Raw genomic sequence first — 14,878 nt, 5'->3', positions numbered from 1 at the left:
GGACACGGATATCAAGGTGAATTTTAAAGGGATCCCAACAGGGTCTCCTTTTTATTTAAAAAACTAACTTGTATTCACTGTTAAACTAAGTTCCATTCCCCTTCCTAAAATTCCCCTCACGTGAGTTTGACCTAAATGGGGATCTTTTCCATCATCCGACTCTTGCTTGGAGGGTTCTCAAGGGCCCTTAGGGTGAGTCTGACCCCTTCCCAAACTCCAGGTGCCACCCAGATGGAGCTTGAGGCCAGAGGATGGCCCCTTTGAGTGGTCCAACCTCCATAGACGGCCTTGTGCAGGCTGAAATGTATTCTCGCTACTTAATACCAGGGTACCTCCACGCTTCTCTATTTCCTATACTCCTATTAACAGTCTTTCTCTCTACTAATTTCCCCACTTTATTGTCCCACTACTTACCATTTAAACTACATAACATTCATTCTATCTCTATATATACTACTTTACATAACCTTTCAACCTTTCTCTACACATAAATATACATAAATATACAAGACACAGATAGTGATATACAAAATATATAACTTAGAATATACATTATGTCACAATGGGAGTGATTGCAGCAGTCACTTACCCCGTTTCAGTACCATATAGGGCTGTCTTTGGGCTGTCTCTGGTGGCTAGATGGGTTGAATGTGTGGGATCTGGCCCCCTGTTCTTTCTTATCGGTGGTCCATCCACCAGGTGTGGGCCACCCTCTTCAACACATGTCCTGTGCCATTTCCAATTTCTTTGGGTGTTCCCCTGTCCACGCAGTGGTCCTCCCTTCAACACAAGTCCCTCTGGCAACTGCACGCTGTTCTGGTTGGCCCCATTGGCGGTGTTGCCGCCCACGTAACCGCTGCAGCACCATGTCTACTTCAGGTGGCATCCCCATTGGTGTGGGGATGCTACCACTTTCACCACCACACCCCGGCACCATCTTAAGGTCAGAAAGTGTCCCCATAGCAACAGGGATGCCACAGTGTTCAATGCCGCACCCACAGCCTGATGCTCTTCTGGCCCAAGCTCCCTTCTTGCAGCTTCCCAGGACTTTTCTTCACCCAGGCTGCCATGACGAGGCAGCCAAGGACTTTATGCATGACAAGCTTCACAGCTCCGCACTCAAGGCTTCTGAATCATCACCTGCCGGGCTGCCTGGCAGATGTGGTCCGGGAGAACTTACATAAAGGGCCCACCTCGCCAGCCAAGAGACAGGCCAACACAGGGGCAAGGCCGGGCTGCCTTGTTTGGGCCACCTCTCACGTGGCCTGGACTGGGCAGATCCTATTTGGCCTGGGCAGCACCACACTCACTGCCCAGGCTCTTCACTCTTCTGGGCACATCCAGTGAGGCCCCCAAGTGTGCCAGCTGCCTCCATGGTCCTGTAGGCACAGAGGCTGCCCCTGACACACATCCTGATAGTTATCACGTTGAGTTGCCCATCTCACATGGCAATGGAGGAGAGCAGGGAACTAAAGGCAGTTCCCCCCTGAGTTATTTTCTTTGTGTTTTCTGCATGCTCGGTTTTCTTTTACTGCTCCCGTCTTTCCTTCTCCTGTGACTCCTCTTTTCTCTGTCTTCTGTTTTTCAAACTCACTTCTCTTTTCTACTCCTCTTTGGATTCTTTTATCGACTGCCCAGCCTATTCTTGGGCAGGGGTTATCTGGTCCTGTGTTCTTTCCTTTTTCTTTATTAACACCATGAGGCTGGTTGGATTAGTCTAAAACGCAGACAAATGAAACACCCACATAATACATGTAATCAAATCTTTTTACCTATGTCCACTTGCAGCAGCTCACCAACTGCAAAAGCAAAGAGGTTGGAAGGCTGCTTAAATATGGGGAAATAAAGGGCGGCAAACCAAGAAGGCACCAAAACATTACCGCTGATTGACAGGTTAGCAGGGCTTAGGTCATATGACAAATTTCCACTTCAACCAGCTCACCCTATGCAAATGAAAAGACACTCGAATGCTGCTTAAACTGTTGTATACATGTATTAATATTACATATATTCATACAACTTTTTGGGTTTGTTGTTCTGCGGATCCTGACTTAGTTGACGGTGTGTGCATGATGGTTCTTCCTTTTATGGAACACATAGGCTGTTGTTTGATAGAGTCATTTTTCATTCAAGCTTTCAATGCAGAAATAAAACAAAAGTCTGATGAATTCCTGGATGCATGAAGTTGGAACGGCATGTGCATTCACTTTGAAGGGCAGCGGAACACACGTTTTTCCCACTCTGACTGTGGCTTTCTGTAAATAGATTAGTCCTTGCTCTTTCTCTTTTGTGATTTGGTGGCAGTCCATCATGCAGATGAATTATGAAAATCCTTTTATGAAATTGTGACAGAATCCCATTGGAGAGGGCGGGGGGGGGGTTGAAATTCTGTGTCAGATGTGTTGGTTCAGATGTGTTTCAATGATAATTTTGAATCAGACAAAAGTTGATAGTTATCTTCTTTTCTTGTGAAGCATTGGTTCAGGGCAGTCTACATTGTCGAGAGCGGTGACATCAGCAGAGTAAGCCAAACAATCACAGTGCAGTAAGTTCTTAAACTAAACAAATGTTCTAGCAAGCTTATTGAGCAAAACATAACACTCTTTATTGAGCATAGTGCCCACTATAAACACTAAGATCCGACTGAAACAAGGGACAGTCAAAGTGTAGATGTACTGAACATATGCACTAAGTAGACTGGATAGCTGGGAGTTGCAATGCAGGAAACATGTCAAATATCTACAAAATGGAATAACATAAAGAAATAGTCTTTCCGATCTTTCTTTAGGTCAAGGAAATATAAATAAGCCTTAACCGGGTACTAAGGCTAAAGTGAAGGCTTAGTGGTCAGGGTACCTTGTGTATGGGCCGTACATCTAATCTACCTGTTCACTAAGTCAGTTTTCATTTTCTTGAGAACCTGGAGTCAGGGTTTATGACAGTATGTTGTGGTTTGATGTGTTACAGTCAGCTCAATGTTACCAAGGCAGTGCCTGACAGATGGGAAGGTCTGTGGAATCGATTTCTCTAGATGACAGTGGTGGTGTTTTCAAGAAGGCTGGCAAAAGGTGCAAGATTAGCAGTTTGACGGTGAAAGGCAGAATTTCATCAGGTTGCCTGGAGTCTGAGTGTAAGATCAATTGTGCTCTGTTTCATCAGTGAGGACCTGGCAGGCACTGGCTCGACTTTCCCAATCTGTGGTTTGCCAATGCAGAGAGAGGCTTTATGGCCACAGCCCTTTTCATGGGGATACACTGATGTCTTTAAAATCCATGCTTGCTTGAATGTCTTGTGGATCTGCTGAGCAATAACACCAGTTAGAAGTAATGGATTCTGGCTTTTGGATGTTGAGAGTCTCTTCTTCTAATCTTCCTCAGGTTGAAGTCTTCTATGGAATCTAGAGGCTAGGGCTGGGAGAACATGGCTAATCCTGTCCTACAGGAAAACTGGCGGATTCCTGACGAATTTCAGCCAATCTGCCAATTCTGCCCATGCAGCCGAATTAGCAGTTTGGGGCCTTTTCCCATCTGAAATTTCGTTAGTTGAAATTTCGTTTTAAAAAATGAAATTGTGGGTGGAGAAAGAATGTTTCAGCCGTTACATTTTTTTGTGCTGAAATTTCATTTTTGTATGTACTTTGGACTACACAAAAAGCATAATTTCATCAAAAAGCAGAATTTTAACCACAAAAAAACACAAACATTGCAAAACAAAAGGTGGTTATTCACCCAGCTGACAAACAAGAAGTGTTGTCAAATTATGCCAATTCCAGCTCGGTGGGATTTTCACCCACTCCTGCTCGAGAGTCTCCTTGTCGCTATCTGGCTGACATTGTCCTCAGCTCCAGGCATTTTTCTTGGTCCTCTCAACTAATGTGCCCTCTGTTTCCCACAGTCATTGAGGCATTGTCATTCCTCCTGCATTGATGTTCTTGCATTAACTCATGAGGCTTTGAGTACTTACATTTCAGCTCATAACTCACAGAGTGGGTCGTTCCCATGTGTATTCCCATGATCATTTCACGGATTGATGCTTTCCAAGCTCCCCATCTAGCTGCCAATGGACTCAGCTCCCTCATGGAGTGTCCAGCCTCTTTCACAGCAATTCTCTTGGCAATCTATTGCTTTATATATAAGAGCACCAACCATCAATGTGTAGGATCATAAAACATTGCCACCTGTAGGCCAGAAAATGGGAAATATTTAATGGAAATTTAACATGAGGCTTTATTATTTGCAATACAACCTTATTTCAGCATGCCTCGTGTTAGGACCAGCAGTCTACATTGCTGCTCAGTGAGTTCTTAACATATTACTTTGTAATTATCCAAATTGGCAACATCAGGCACAGGTCCTGGCTGGTTTGGCCCCGCTCTATCTTCAAGATTGATCATGAACAGCATTCTGAGTTGCCGTTTATCATCCCACCCTATCTAGCTTCTTGAAATTCAGCTGGGGCGTGCTCCACTATGCAAAAGCCCTGACCACAGCCACACTCCTTGTAAGCGGAGGCAAACGTAGTCAGGGTTGTACATCTACCCGTGTACCCTTGGTAGACTGTGGACCGAGGAAGGAACCTGGTGTGAGGTTCATCAAGTGGGCGTGTGCATCATTCATTGTAGACTCCCTTCAAGCAATTGTATGCCAGGATGTGATCTGACACCTGCGTTTTTCATGTGCCTTTACTGTGGAGAATATTTTATTTGTATTCAGATTTCCTTAGGACATCAAAACAAAATCACCAAAATAAATGTCAAAAAGGACAATTCCAAAAGACACTGGTGGTAGTGGCAATTGAACCAGCTCCTTTCAACCTGAGGCATAAACTCTCCTTACTTCACTACGAGCACTGTGATATTCATGTCTGGAGAAGCATACATGTACAGTACCCATCACCATAAGCACGATATACTCTGCTACACAGTGACATTGCACTCAGCTACAATGTGAGAATCACTACCCAGCACTGCATATTATGGTACACTATATTGCTCACTTACCATGTACCCCACCCCAAACCTAGCCAGCAACACATTTAGCTCTGTTCTTGGATGTTATGCTTAATTAAAGCATAGCTGAGGAGGCTGCATGCCCTTTTTGCTCTTCCCTTTTTCTACCTCGACCCAATCCACAGCTTCACAAGTGAATCCTCTCGCTTTGCCATCTCTGTTACGAGAATTCTGCTCTCCCGCATCTCCCTGTAACTGCGGAGCTTGAACCTCTTGACACTGACCTTACTGTAATGTATTGTAACTGTGTATGCAAGAATATGCGCCCGGTTGCCCTCGGGCCTGGCTGTGCTTTACAAATAAATAAACTAAACTAAAACTGAAAACTAAACTGTCTGCACTTACAGAAACTGGTTTATGCACACCTGACTTTAACCCACTTTACTGCCATTTACTTTATATGTGCCCCTTAAGATGGCCCTAATGAGTGGGTTATTGTGTGGGATTAGATTTCGCCACTCCACTCCGGCACTTTCACGTTGGTGTCCCAACAAAGCAGTTTTTAGCATTACTGCACAGCTTCGAGCCTGTCTCTCAAAGACATGGAATTTATTCTAATTGCCAATGACTCCAGGATGCCTGTTGGCAGTAAGTCCCAGTGAGAACATTTGAGTTTGGATAAAGCTGGTGCTGTGGGCGAAGGCAAGACATTTCTATTTACATTCAATGCAACATTACATTTTGAACATGTCTATGCTACAGTGTGTAAATGAGTCTTTGCTACCATGAACAATGCAACACGAAGTGTTGAAAACTACACAGTCTGTATTTATGGTAATCTGAGATCTCGAACACAAAGCTTCTGTTTCATCAAACCACAACATTTCCATGGTCATTCCCAGTGGTAAATTATGATTGCTGCATAGCAGAACATGTTTCTAATCAGGGTCATCTCACTGCAGCATAGCATTTACACACTAGAAGAGCATACCTGAAATCATCAAAACCATGCCTTAGAAATTGAAGGGGCTCTCTTGGCACTACTCTAGTGATAAATCTACAACCTTCAACTCTCTAGAAATGTTTGACTACAGTTACCATTGACACCAACCAGCATGATAAATCGTGAGGGGTCATGGGAGTTGTGGTTCAAGCCATCTGTGAAGGCACAGGTTACACACCAAAACCTTTAGCGTTGAAATATTTGCTTACTGTACAGTCTGTACATCAGGTAGAGCCCTTGCATCCTTGGTGTCATCACAGGAGATCCATTTTGAGATTGCTTAGTTGGGATCTATACATACAAAGGTGTCTACAAGCATTTCTATACTGATCATGGGAAAGGCCGGCACAGCATACATTGTCTAATGTCCTGTAACAAAAGCTACAGTAATGTCCTAGGTCCGGAACTACCTGCATACACGACCAACAAACATGTCTCTCCTAGTCAAATCTAGTGTGGTATATACAGTGGTCTAAGTGAGCGGGAGCGATTAAGAGCAGTGCCCCACTACTTTTTTAATTAAGTTTTACTGTTCCTATACTTTTATTTTAAAAAGAAAACGTTATGGGATGGTTTTGTTTTCAAATCAAAGTGTAGGAAGAAGTTGCAATCTGCACTTCAGTGCACTGCACTGAACGTTCCCTTGAACAGCAGGCTTGTTTGTTTGGGTGTTTGTATTGCACGAGCGAGAGTCGTGGTGAGGGGGTTTGTGGGGAACAGGGGCTGGCCAGCAGGGAACATAGTTTCAGTACTTCTTTTCGTATACTTCGACACTGTGTAAATAGTAATATAACCATGTTTTAGTTCCGTTGTATATTATGTTATTTTAATAAGCTTTTAGACTCTGGTAAATCAATACAATAGATGTTTTGGAGGACCTAGGCTTGTCCATGGAGCGGCATACTGTGCCAGTTCCAGGGTCTGCTGGAGGAAACAAATAATCAAGAGAAGAAAAGGGAATAGAAAAGTGGTGAATGAAAGCTACCAGCAAAGGAAGGGAGTGATGCAGTGGGGCTGGGGTGATTTGTGATATCCTGGGTATATTAACATCATGCTAGTTGCACTGCACCAAAATTATGCAAAACAGAGGCGGCGGCCATGCCCTAAAGTGTTGTCATAATTGAGTGTGTTTACAAGCCAGATTTCGAGAATTGTAAATTAGCCGACCATGTAGTGATGAGTGCATGAAGTTCTCAAGATTAAGCCGAGGCAAACGTGGAGGTTTAATGGTTTATTTGCCTGTGCATTCCGATATGGTGTGCTCTAGGTCAAACACCAGAATGTTTATTTACGGCTGCCAAGCCTGACTCATGAGTGGCATAGTCAATGATAGACTGTGTTTAAAGGTGAATACTTTTGAAAACAGGAAGTAAGGAATGGAGCGATCAAACTAGTATGATGAAATTGAAAAAGCCTGGCAACTTGATATCAAAAAGGTTATTATGTATTCCATGTCATGTCATGCTAGACTTGCTAGACGCTGAGCCAGTGTGGTGCCTTAAATAGGAGAAGACTAGCAAAAGGACATTTATAAGCCATCCATAATGTGAAAATGTAACCTAAGCTCCCTATTCAACCTGCACTTCAGAGGGTGGTCCTTCTATATGTGGTAGAAGCCTGGCAACTCTCTGCTTGAAATGTTTCAAAATTATGAGTATGTTTTTGTCTCAGAGCTAATTAGACTTGAGCCCTTCTACCAAACCAGGGTATCATTATGAGTCTGCTTCTTTTAAACCATACACAAATAATGATGGGGATGGCATCTACTTCAGGCAGTGTCCCCATTGGCGTGGTGATGTTGCCGCTTTCACTACCACACCTGGCACCAACTTAAGGTTGGGCAGCATCCGCATAGCAACAAGGATGCCACAGTGTTCACCACTGTGCCCGAAGCCTGATTTTCTTCCTGGCCCGCCGCCTCAGCATGGCGTAGCAGAGAATCAGAGGGCGTACTGATGGAGCTTTACCCAGCCTCCCTCCTCTCAGCAGCCCGAGTCTTTGCCTCAACCGGGATGCCATGACGAGGCAGCCCAGGACTTTCAGCATCCCTCTCTTCACAGGTCTCCCTTCAAGGGAGGAGCGGGCTTCCAGATCTTCCCCTCCTGGACCGCCTGGCAGAAGTGGCCCAAGAGGACTTCGATAAAGGGCACACCTCCCCAGCCAGGTGTTAGGCCAACTCGGTGGCACGGTCGGTCTGCCTAGTTCGGAACCCTCTTCACACGGCCTGGCTTGGCAGTTGCTATTTGGCCCGGGCATCTCCACACTCACTGCTCAGCCTCTTTACTGTTCTGAGCCCGTCCCGTCAAAGCCCTGGGCGGGTCAAATGCTGATATGGCTCTGTAGAAACACAGGCTGCCCCTGCCACATAGCCTGAGCCCATGGCTATGTCTTTGTGCCAAAGTGCAGGGGGCTCGGGATGCTAAATGCAGCCCCTCAGGGAGTTTTTCTTTGTGTTTTCTATCCCATTTGTTCTCTTTTTCTGCTGCCCTTCTCCTGTAGCTCCTCATTTCCCTTTCTCTAAATTGTTTTTCAAACTCTTTTCTTTTTTCTAATCCTCTTTGGATTATTTTATCTCCTCCACAGCCCGTTCTTCTGGTCATCCTTTCTTCACTCTTTCTTAATTAACATTCCATTCAGCCACATGGTGGCATAAAACACATACACAACACATTTAATAATACCTGGTATTGAGCCCTGGTGTCTTTGTCTTTATTTCTAGGCTTTCCCTTAGGCAGCACGTATGTAGTTCTTACTAGCCGGCCCCTTTGTTAGCCATGGGCTACATACACATTTTGTAATGTTGTACAATATTTGGATCCATATTTTTTCCCCGCAGTCCATTTTTGCCTCTGCATCCGACTCCCTCGTCAAATGCGGGGAACACCCAGAAATCCCTGGTCTCCCATCTTACCCTCTGACCCCTTCCACCATAGCCCCTCCTCCAACTTCCTCTTCCCCACCCCACTCTCTACCCAGCATAACCCCAAGCCCCCACTGGACCCCCGCCGTGCCTACTCCTTATCTCCTCAGTTGCCGCTGCCACTGCATGTTCTGCCCACTTTTAATGAATGCTCATTCCAACAGGCGGTATTCAGGGAAGGTGACCTTTCAGGAAAAATGTTTTCATGAAAGTGGATAGGACACACATTTTACTTTGTATTGCATTGTCAATGCCTGGACACACATGTGGTCTTCTCTAATGGCACAATGCACAGGTCTAGGGAGGAAATGTTTTCTATTTGCAGATTTTCTGACTTTAAACTCTAGAGTTGGTCTTTCCAAATTGACTTATTTGTAATATGTTGTGCAGATTACTCTATCTCCCTCGACCTCATTTGCCATGTCGGTCAAATTGTACCCTTAAAATGGTCTTAGTGCTTCCAAAAAACACAGTGGTAATACATAAACCTTGCACCACTGCAAGCACAATTAGCCCTAGTGTTAATGCGTCAATCATCGAGCATTATGAATATGTTGGATACACATTCATACAGGCGCAGAAACCCATACTTTTCTGGTTGTCACTGATAACACCAATTTAACTCACAAATGCTGACAATGTTTCAAAGCTGTTCCATCTCTCATTTATATTAATCAAATTCAGTGGTATAAATAGGGATATTTAAATATATATTTTTCGGTTCTATGTCTAATGGCCGTGCACAACAGGTTTCCCTCGTGATTGCAGCACAAAAGGCTGTTATTTTGTGCACAACTCTCTCTCTGTCCCTGTCGGGGACCCCCTGCTGAACATCCGCCTGTTACGTGGTACCCTCATGGCAACTCCCGCTCTGTCCCCCACTTACATGTTGTGGGGTGCAGCCTCCAGCTCCTTGCTCCTCTGTTGCTTCTGCAGTACGCAGTTATGGCAGTTTGTGCTGTTGAGTGTTGCCTGGACCTTCGCCGGCCCGCTGCTGTGGTGTTATGCGGCGTTGGGGGCACACTGGAGGGGTCCTAGTGGGGGTAGGACAGGGAGTATTTCAGCGGTCGTCTAGTTTCAGAGCTGGTTTTTAAATAATAATAAAATAGGTTGTGCAGGTGTAATCGTCGTGGGGAGGAGGAATGCGTTGCATGACAGGGAGATGGCTGCCCCGCCTTGTGGCTGAAATTACTTTGCTGTCGGGTGAGGGGTGTTGAAACAAAGGTACGGCCTCCCGTTGTCAGCGGGGCCAGATTGCTGGCGAGCACATGTGCTACCACACGCTTGTAGTATGAGTATTCCACTTTGCAGCTCGTTGCAGGAAATTGAGTGCCACTTCAGGAAGGGTGGTGGAAGTGGTGAAAGGGGCCCCCTTGCATGCTGTTTTATCCCCCTGGTTTATGTGTTGACACTGCCGTACGCTCCTGCTCGGCTGTAAATCATGCCAGTTACCAGCAGGAAAAGGGCGGCAGTTTCATGTAAAAGGTTGTTGGAGAGAGCAGTCAGGTGCCGTTTCATCGGGAGGGCCGGAGAACAGGAGGGAATGTCATTGTGTTGGGGCATGGCAAAGGACATCCTGCAGGGGTTATGGGGGTGGTGTGCAATTTTTAACATGGTGCCAGCATTTGGGGGATGAGGGATTGTATATATATATATATTTTTTTTTTTTTATTATTAAAATGGTATTTTTTATTATAAACCTTTCATTTATCGAAACTAGAGGATTGCGTAATTCAACTCTTTGTCTCTTGCTGGCTATGTTTTCTGCTTATCATGTGTTAGTGTGGCTATTTATCATTATACCATTTCTAGCAGGTCTGTTAGCTAGTTCTAGAATGTTCTGCAAAAATTGGACAACTGTAAATATAAGTTTGTTTTCTTGTCCGTTCATGATGAGTGTCCATTGTGTTTCAGCATCCATTTGCTTTGATGAGATGTTCAAGTGTGAGCCAAAAGTCAATCTCTTTTCCATGAGTTCGGACATATCATTTGTAGATGGAATAATGTTTCCAATGTCTCCTGATTTTTGCAGAAGCGGCAATGTCCCGCAGAGGCCGCTGTTGTCTGGGACATGGCTAAATAGTCTCTAGTAGGCAGGATGTTTAGTCTCATCGTCATGTATGTTGCACGGATTGTTGGATCAGGAAAATATATTAGGTATTTTGGTGTCTCATTGATGGCACGTATGTCAGTCGGACATTGTAAGTTCCTTGAATATGTTTTTTTGATGGTGCAGGTCTTTCTCCAATCATTCTCCATCATTTTTTTCATGGCATGTTGTGGTCCCTGTATGAGCATTTCCACTGATATGTCCTCAGTTATGAGTAGCCGAAGTAGGTCTTTCTACCATGCTTGCAATACAGAGGTGTTCATTGTGGTCGGCTTATCTCTTAATATTTCTATTGCTGGTATTTTTTCATCAGACAGCAATTTGCGCAGGATGTCCAGTTGTTTCCACTTAACTATTGAAGTTATTTACTGTGTGGCTATTTCATGGCGTATTCGGGCCATTGTATAAGAAGGTGGTAATCTCAGGATTTTATGCCAAAATATAGCTTCCAATCTCGTCCAGTTGGTGGTTTGTTCATATGGAATTGCTTCACTTCCATAAGTTACTGTTGGAGTTACTTTTTGTCTGTAATATGAAAGTATTGGTTTGAAGCAGAATTTGCCAATTTTCAGTGGAGGACACATCCTTGTCTGGCTTATGCCTGCATTTTTCTTAACAGCTTGGTAATCCATTGCCTTTCCACTTTTGATTGGTTTATTGTGATGCCCAGGTATTTGAATGTCGTAACTTCATCTAGTCGATTCCCATCAATCATCATGTTCAGCGGTTTAGTCTTCTTGAAGGGTTGTTTTGTCAAGGACATCACTTTTGTTTTAGTGCTATTGATGTGTAGTTCATTAACTTTCATGTTTTCTTCCAGAAGTTGTAGGCTTTTCTGTAGTCCAGACAGTGTTTTGTCTAATAAAATGATGTTGTCCGCATAGACCATATCTGGAACAGGAATCACATTTATCTTGGACAGGTTTAAGGCACAATTTTTCATGTAGTCTTCGAAATCTGCAGTGTAAAAAGTATACAGAGTAGCTGTCAATGGGCATCCTTGTTTTAGTCTGTTGGTTGTCTCAATGGATGGCGTGGTAATGCCATTTTTTGTTAGTCAAATTGTTATCGAAGTGTTAGAATACAACAGTTTGATTGGTTCCAATATTCCAGCCTGACATTTCCATGTTGTTAATTTTTTCCACAGGTTCTGTCTGGATATGGAATCAAAGGCCATGTGGAGGTCCATAAATGCCACACGAAGGGATCATAATAAAAGAAAAAGAAAAAGAAAGAGGTGCATTTACGTAAGGTTGGGCTACTTGTTTTACAGGTATGGCAAGGATCAGTGTCAGTTTTCCGATCCCCTCCACCATTGGCTTATTGATGAGAATTGGGCATTATTCCTTTCCCTCACATGCTTGCTGTTAAGCAAGGGGACACTCCTGTTCCCTGTCAGGTGTTTGTTTGACATGGTTTGTCCAGTAGGGGATCAGGGAAACCACCCTCCCTCACCCTCCCTCAGGTTTTGGGATGGGTGCTAGGTTTCCATGAGGCATATGTAGGGTCGCAGCCAGCAGGTAGTTTAGAAGGGTTGAGGGCCAGAGTAAGTAGGGGGAGTGGGTGTAGGGATCAATGTGTGGGGTATGCTGGGGTGGGCACCACCCAAGGAGGACAACAGGGTCACCTTTGGGGGTGGAGTCGGAGGGCACAGTATGGCCTGAAGATTCTCCAAAAAGGGTGAAGGGAGTTGGCGGAATGCAATCATCCCAGGAGCAGCAGCTGGGGAGGGGCTAAGGCAGTCCCCACTACAGCAGGAGCAGAAGTGGAACAGGATATCCTTGGGCTGGATATCACAGTGTATGGAGATGGCTGGAACGCAGTCACCTACAGAGAGTGGGAAGAGATTTTGATGGCTCCCCCAGCAGTGGTGCATTGGTGATGGGGTCCGCAGAGAGTGGGGAGAGAGTTTGGATGCCCCCGCACGGGTGGTGCAGCGATGATGGGGGTGTGTGCCCCACGCTACAAAGGTGTGGAGAACAGGTTCTTCCCTTCTTTCACAGCAGTGAGTTTGGACAGAGAATGAAAGGGTGACAAGGAGTGGCACAGAGGAAATGGTGGGAAGGGGCTCCAGTGGACGAGGATGTGAGCAAAGACAGATCTCAAGGTGCATTGGTGTTTGGGAAAGGGGAAGGTTAAGGTTGTGTGATGCAAAGGTGATGTTGGAGGTGTACGTAGTGGTTAAAGGGTGCACAAAATATACATATAATAAATAAAGGAAAGAATAAAGAAAAATAAATAATAAATTTAAAAAGGAAGAGGGGACAACCGAGACTGGTAAGTGGGTGAGAGAAACATGCAGTATTTAGGGTGAAATAGGGGGTGGCCTGCTCTAATGTTGAGTGGCATGAGGTAGTGCGTTCAGGCCCAAAATATAGCAAGGAGCGGCAGGGGCGTATTGTGCTTATAGGGTCCTTCTGGGCCTTGTGGTTCAGGAGCTCATCAACACTGGAAGCCCAGCCCATGCCTTTTTTCTGGCCCAGTCAATGGTCACTCCACTCGGTACAGGGCTGGTGCCGGACAGGAGGCAGAGGGCAGCCAGCTATTTTCGGGGGGATGGATTGCAGCAGGAGGGGTAGTGGTGCTCTGGTGGAAGGGGCAACAACAAAGAAAGAATATTGGGGGATAGATACATATCGTGACAGGAAGTTGTTGGGTTGGGTGAACGACAACAAAGTAATATGTTTTGTCATATCTATTTGGCTTAAATGAAAGTTTGGGTGGGTGACAGTTAAGATGGGTGAATACAGGTCAACAAAGAAGTTTAGATTAATGGGGCACTCGGTTGTTCAGGGATGCAGAGAATGTCATTTAACTGGGTAAGGTTTGATATGGAGAAGGAAAGGTGAATGGGAGGGGACAAGCTTTGTGAGGAGTACCAATGGGAGGGCATATTTGAGACAACAGATGAGGGGTGCAGAAGAGCACTCAGTGTTGGAAGGAGGGTATGGGAGGGGAAGGAATGAAGGGGTATAGGTTATGAAGGGGAGTTTTTGGTATGGTTGTCGAAGGGGAATAAATGCATTAATGTAAAAAAAAAGGATTAAAGGATGTTCAATAGGGCAACTTATGGAAGAGGTGATGCTAGCACGTGACAAAGAGGTCATGTGGCAACGAAGGGTTGAAAAGAGTGAGGGGGTGACACCCAGGAAGGGGAAGTACATGGGGGTCAGATGTGGGGTGTAAAAGGGCATAGAGGACAGCTAAGGAGGGATAATAGAGCAGGGCTGTAGCAACATGGCTCGGTAACAATGAGTTACCAGGGAGTGCAAAGGGAAGTGCATGGACACATGGCATAAGGAGGCCCCTGGTGCACTGGTGGTGGTGGGGGCAAAGGGGTGGCACTCAGTTGGAGTCTGGTGTAGTAGGTCAGGGGATTAAGGACAGATTTTGTTGGGGGGACTCTGCAGTCACAGTTGTCGATGACTCAAGTATGTGTGGAGTTATACATTTCTTGACACAGGGATGGAGATGCTGCAAGGGTTTAAGGATCTTTAGTGGGAGAAAAAAAATGGTGGGATGCAAAGGGGGCTATACCAGAGGGTGTGCTCTCTGGTGAAGGGGTGGAAAGAGAGTGGCACACCGGCTATGGGGAGGCCAGTTGTGCTACATTCAGTAGTAGGATGTGTAGGTTGAACTACATGGACAGAGGGTGCACATAGTGTTAAAACATAATCACATAATACCGCCTTGTTATGAATATTGACCTGAGCCCATTCGCAATACATAGAAAACCGCATTCCTAATAATCCGACTTTCGATCAATGTTACTGCCATTTTAAGAATCATCCGCCATTTTGATTTCAAACTCTTGTTTCATGTTCTAAAATGGTGGACTGTGTTTTCAACTTGCAGACGAGCCGGACGACCTTTGAGTTCTGTTAATGATTAGGCTGA

This window comes from Ambystoma mexicanum, chromosome 2q (genome assembly GCF_040938575.1).
Source record: "Ambystoma mexicanum isolate Mex_15411 chromosome 2q, UKY_AmexF1_1, whole genome shotgun sequence".
In the NCBI taxonomy this organism is placed as follows: Eukaryota; Metazoa; Chordata; class Amphibia; order Caudata; family Ambystomatidae; genus Ambystoma; species Ambystoma mexicanum.
This window is presented reverse-complemented; position numbering follows the sequence as displayed.